This window comes from Micromys minutus (assembly GCF_963924665.1).
Source record: "Micromys minutus genome assembly, chromosome: 14".
NCBI classification, from domain to species: Eukaryota; Metazoa; Chordata; class Mammalia; order Rodentia; family Muridae; genus Micromys; species Micromys minutus.
Window position 1 is genome coordinate 27,549,138 of NC_137983.1, and position 5,870 is coordinate 27,555,007.

The following is a 5,870-nucleotide window of genomic DNA, read 5'->3' on the forward strand; positions in this document are numbered from 1 at the left end:
ATTAAAGGGCCACAGCATTAAGAAGGTTGAGAACCACTGGTCTAGATGTTCCTGCCCCAATCAGCAGATTGAACCTATGCAGAGTCAGACTTTCTTCTTGGCTCTTTCCTCCTCACTCTACAGCCCTCTTCAAATAACAAGGCAGGAGACAGATCCAGATATAACAGCAGGTTTTTTTTCCAGTTCCTCAAAGTGCCACAAACTGTCACTGGGCTGGGACCATGACAGAAGAGAATGTAAACATTGGGTTCCATCCTCTGGACTCAAGGGAAGACCCTTATTCAGAGAGGGGCTTGAAAGGCCGGGAAGGAACAAGATGAAAGACAGGCTTTCTAACTTTACAGCAGAGAGGCCTGAGCATCAAAGCAAGTGAGTTAGGAAAGAGCAGGACGTGGGTGGGAAGGGAATGGAGGACACTTCCTAGCATATCCTCTTAAATAAACTGAAGTGTAGAGGGCTGTGGAAAGTGGGAAAGGACAGTGTAGAGTCGCTGTGGAAAGGGGGAAAGGACAGAGCACCCACCCTAGGCCAACCTGACCTTCTGTACATAATTACAACACAAGAATATCCAGGAGAGAAAACAGCCTTGGCCCCCAGAAAGACAGTGGGGCTACAGGCAGGGCCCTAAGACAGGAAAAGGAACCTAGCTCCACCATCTAAGGGTAGCCACCGGAGTGTAAGAATCTGCAAGTGCTCACTGCCATTGCCTAGAGTCACTGGTGACAAAAGGCAAATTAAGACAGCACCCCAGAAGAACTTCATAGGCGTGACAGAGAATCAAGCTGAGCCTAACTGGACAAAAGAGTCTCCAGACTTGGTCACTGTTACCCTAAGAAATGTAGCTGTCCCATGCACTGTGGCTGTCCTGGCCATGTAGGGATCAGCTGCTGGCAAGGAGTCGGGGGGGGGGGGGAATCAAGCTACTGTCCTTAGAAAAAGGAAGAGCCTGCCAAGGGAGCTGGGAGTGCCAGTGCTGCTCTTGGCGGAGGGAAAGCATCCTGACCCAGTAAGCTTTCGACGCAAGGAAAGTTTCCAGCCTTGTCCCTTCCTCTCCAGCTTCTGCCGTTCCTTTTCCTGCTTCTGCTGTTCCTTCTCTTGCTTTTCCCGCTCCTTCTCCTGTCTCTGCCACTCTTTCTCTCGTTCTTTCTCCTGTTTCTGCAGCTCTTTCTCCTGATGCTTAGTCTTCTTGCTGGTGCCTAGTGGGGTGCTGTTGCCAGTAGGTGAAGGAAGGGATGGATGCAATGATGACAGCCCCAGGGACAGTCCCAGCATTAGCCCTGCGGACAGGAGGTGGTGGGGAAGGAGCCCCTCCAACTGCCCTGGAGCCTCTGCTCTTGAGACTAGGGAGGCTGAGGCGACTAGAGGAAGGGCCCAGGGGTGGCTGCTGCTGCCTGCATTCTTCATGGATAGCTCGGGAGCCACGATGTTGCCGTGAGGACCGATAATGCAGCTCTCCCCTAGTTTCTCGTCACTTCTTCAGTTGGGCTGCATTCTCCCGCTCAATCAATGCTTCTGTCACTGGGCCGTTGGTTACCTCATGCACCAGGAAGTCCTCCTGCATAGACTGCTGAGGCAGGTTTCGAAGCTGCTCCATGGTTTTTCAAACATGCCTTGACAAGAGCGCGGCTTTTCCACAGAACCCAGAGTGTGCCGCAGTAAGACCAGAGCCACTCGGAAAATAATCTTAACGCCTTCACAGAAAAACACGTCCCAGACACGCAACACTGTATCCCAGGGGAGGGTGCGGGCAAAGATGCACATGAACCACTCTGTCATGTAGAGCACAGGGTCAATGGCTGCCGCCGAAGGTGACAACGTGCCAATGGAGAAGCCCGGCGCAGGAGTGCAAAAAAGATTTCTCCATCCAACGGAATGGCCTCCAGCCCTGCACTGTAGTCACCTGGGAGGTACTTGTCACAGATCTGTACCAGGCACCAAAACGCTTGCTCAGCTGGCATGTGCCTAAGCAACAGTGCAGCCACTGGGGCCTGGGCCTGACAGTAGCCCTTGTCAGGCCTGTAGATGGTGTAGGCCTTCAGCATTCGATACAGGTTCTGTTGTCCATGCCCTCCTCGAGCAGCAAACATCTCATGGAAAGGTGGTTGCAGGTCCTTCTCAATCACATCCAGCCACTGGGGTCCCCAGGAGCCTGTTCCAGCTCCTCAAATTTGCCCGGGTTCTGCTCCAGGTGTTCCTTGCTATTAGAGAGGTACTGCCAGGCCTTGGCTCTGAGAGAGGAGGGGATTCCTTTCAGGCAGCGCACTTTACCTTCTGATAAAGGCCTTGACAGCCAGATTTTCATTATAATGAGGTACCTAAAGTCCTGGAGGCTTAGCCAATTAGCTTTTCTTCCCAGACACTCCTCCCCGCAAAAAGCATTTAATCACAGGCCCACCCTGAGAATTCAGGATACGTTTTACTCATATACTCTCCTCCATGACGATAAACACCATAAACCCATGGACTGTTTCTTTCCAATGGGACCCACCGTCCGGAGCTGTAGAGATGGCCTTTGCCTACAAAGCCGCTGTCCAATCTGCCATAGCTGAGCTCCTAGTGGTGGCTGCCAGCAAACCCAAGCCTGCAGTCAGCCCTGCCCAACCATGTCATTACCAAGGAACCAGCCAGAGCTCCCCTCTTCTCCCTCAGCCCAGGTAAGATCCAGCTGCCTGCGGGCCTCAACTCTGTTCTCAGCTCTTTCTCAGCATCCAGCCGTACCTTGGTGCCCAACAGCCTGGGAACCAGATGACCGTGGGTCTCTCCACAGGCCCAGGGGCCACCAAGGAAGTTCCAGCCGTCTGTCTTTCACCTTAGACTGTGCTTCTCCACCCCTGGAGTGGTGTACCTGCAGTGTCCCTACAGCCCAACACCCATCTGGTGGCAGCATCGGGTAAGCACCACCAAACTTCCCATGTCCGGCCTCTCCCAGCAGCCTGAGCCCTGTGTAGTTCACTCATAAAATACAAATTTTGATGCATAGAAATAACTGTTTTTTTTTAAACATACTACAGTAGCATGGAAAGACTGAGCTCTAAATCAATTTCAACTTGACTTTTTGCTTTGCAATTTTATGTTGCTCTAGTTGATCTTCCGTGAAACTGATGTTGGAGACAGGATAAAACAAGGCAAGTCAAACAATGCTTCTTACAACCCTAAAACCAAATAGATATTAAGACATCCTCTCTAAATGATCCAAGTCAAATGAAAAAGTACTTCTTCTCTTAGACATTGTAAGAAACAAGTAACAGATAACTTTAGGCCTCTAATGGGGAGTATTCAGCACCCACAGGGCATAGCTAGTGATATAATATTTATCATTTCCTGTACTTTCTATTTCTTAGTTCAATAGCCCTGTGAGATAGCTGTCACAGTGCCTTATTTATATAGGAGAATACAGCTCAACAATAATAACAACAGTCAACTTACTGAGAGCCATGCACAGAGTAAGTGTCTTGGACAGAATAGGAGCTGACATTAGTTTAGTTTCTTCCCTTCTAAGACACTCCATTGTCACCATTGTTCTGCTGGTTTATTATTTTAAATGATATGTGGCTCATAAGCTGCAGTGGCAAACTGACTACTACTATACTTCCATCTATACATAGTTTACAACTGCCCTATACATTGAATTCTTGTAACTTTATCCATAGATTAGTTCAGCTCTCAGACCTCGTAGAAGTTCCTTTATGCGGTGAACAGTGCTTAACATGGAAACTCCCAAGTGTAGAGAGTGAATCCAAAGCCACAAAAAGCCACACATGGCTCAGAGAACACAGAGGAAGAGGTGACAGAACAGTTCTGAGAGTCAGCAGTTGGGAAAAACTAGAATTAAACAGTGGATTCTGGAATTGACAAGATTTATGAACTAATTGCAGCTGCATAGAAGACCTGTATAAGACCAAATCACTCTTCATTCTAGCATAGAATTAGAAGACATCCTGGAGCTTCCATCTCTAACTGAGGAGCTAGGGAAGTTGACAGCTTCTAGGGGAGGAAGAGTCAGTTTTCTTTGAGAACATGGCTTCAGTCCAGTGGACAGCCCCACATCCAGAAATACACAGTCAGCACAATTTGGCTTGTTCTAATTATATGACCTTTGAAAGTCAGAAAGGAAGACAGACAGGCTAACAACAGAAACAGATGGAAATGAAGTACTAAGCTCTAGTGCTAAGAGAGCAGAGAGGCCTGGGATGGAGGAGGAGCTTCAGATGGCCTACAGAAATACAGAACCCAATGATACCAACCACCTAAACCAGACTGGATACAAAATCTTTCACAGATCCTTGAAAGAGCCTGGCTTAGCTCACACATGAATTTACATGCCCCATGACTCCTAAACAGATAACCCAGGAGAGTCAACCTGTGTTGCAGCTCGTATCCCATGGAAATTGGCAACTGAGTGGGTTGGGTTTTAATTTATTATGTCTGAATAGAGAGCTAACAGTAATGTTTTCTTATATATCCAGCACTTAGGATCCTAAAACAGGGTTGTGTGTTTAAGACCACACTGGGTATATCATGAGATGTCACTAATGAAGCAAAACAAAACAAGTATTGTTCTATAGGTAATAGATTGCAAAATTAATTTTTCTACATTTTGTTATTGGTTTAACATCATCATGACAATATACATGGACATTCACATGCAAACACACACACATACAAATACACCATATTTATGTACACTTGCACATATACTTGAAAGCACATAAATATTAGCAACTCTGTGGTTCAGAGTGCCCACTGGACACTGCCATTCTCATGTTACTTTGGACAAGGTTCTATATGGCAACTTCATCTCCCCAAACTTGTCTTCCATGTTTCAAAATATCTCAGTTATCATCATATTTTTTAAATTAGTTTTGATGTTTTTAGATATTTTATTAACATCTGGGCCTTCCATCAAAAATCAACATTTAAAACTTAGAAGTGATTTTGAGAATTATATTTAATATAAATTATTGGAATGCCACTATTGGTATGTTTACACAAAACTGACAAATCTTTGCACTTTAGTTGCTGTTAAATTGAACTTTTTCGGTTTCCTGTAGAGATGGGCATCAATTTACAAGTAGCTTTGCAACTGTGTGATTGTACAAAAATGGTATATATTCCCATATCAAGTGTATATCCATACGTTAAATACTGTACTTCTGTATTTGTCTACTTTCTTATTGCTCTTATAAAATACCCTCACAAAAAAAATTTAAGGGAAGAAGACTATCTTGGCTCTTGGTATCTATCATGGTATGAAAGCCCTGGTGATAGGCACATGAGGCAGCTAATTGTGTAGTATTCATAGTCAGGAAGTAAAGATAGGAGATGGTTCTTTTTTTTTTTAACTTAATCTCTCCTTTTACCTCATTCCAGGGCCTCAACTCACAGAAACAGTGCTGCCCACATTTAAGATTCATCCTTCTACCTTATTTAACCTAACCAAGGCAATCTCTCACAGTTAACCCTAGAAGCTAACCAAATCTAGACAATAACACAAGGCATGCCCCGAGATTTGTCTCCTAGGTGATTTTATGATCTCTGAAATTGACAGCCATTAGTAACTGCCACAATTTCAATCTCTGAATTTTGTTGAGAAAACTATGGTCCCAGCTAGCTGTTTGGAAAAGAGCAGGTAATCAATGATTGATAGTGCATGGTCTGGCTATGCTCTGCTGCCATAGATTTAATATGTAATGAACAGGATGAAGAGCCAACCTAATTATCCCTTTACCTCATGAGATTACATCATTGTTTACCTGAATCACTTTCTGTGTAATTTTTTTTGTCTTATTAACATTTGTTTATCAACAGTTTGGTGAAAATAGCCATAGAAAATGTGTTGTTATTAAATGATGTGTCAAAAGGCACCTTAA

At 45.0% G+C, this 5,870-nt stretch overlaps 1 pseudogene across 1 annotated transcript; it reads right to left on the reverse strand.

The window, feature by feature from the left end:
- Positions 1–915: 915 nt before the first annotated feature.
- On the reverse strand, positions 916–2,302 carry LOC308429726 (TBC1 domain family member 10B-like; annotated as a pseudogene). Its single transcript has one exon. The product of its transcript is annotated as a TBC1 domain family member 10B-like (transcript).
- Between the last annotated feature and the right edge of the window lie 3,568 nt (positions 2,303–5,870).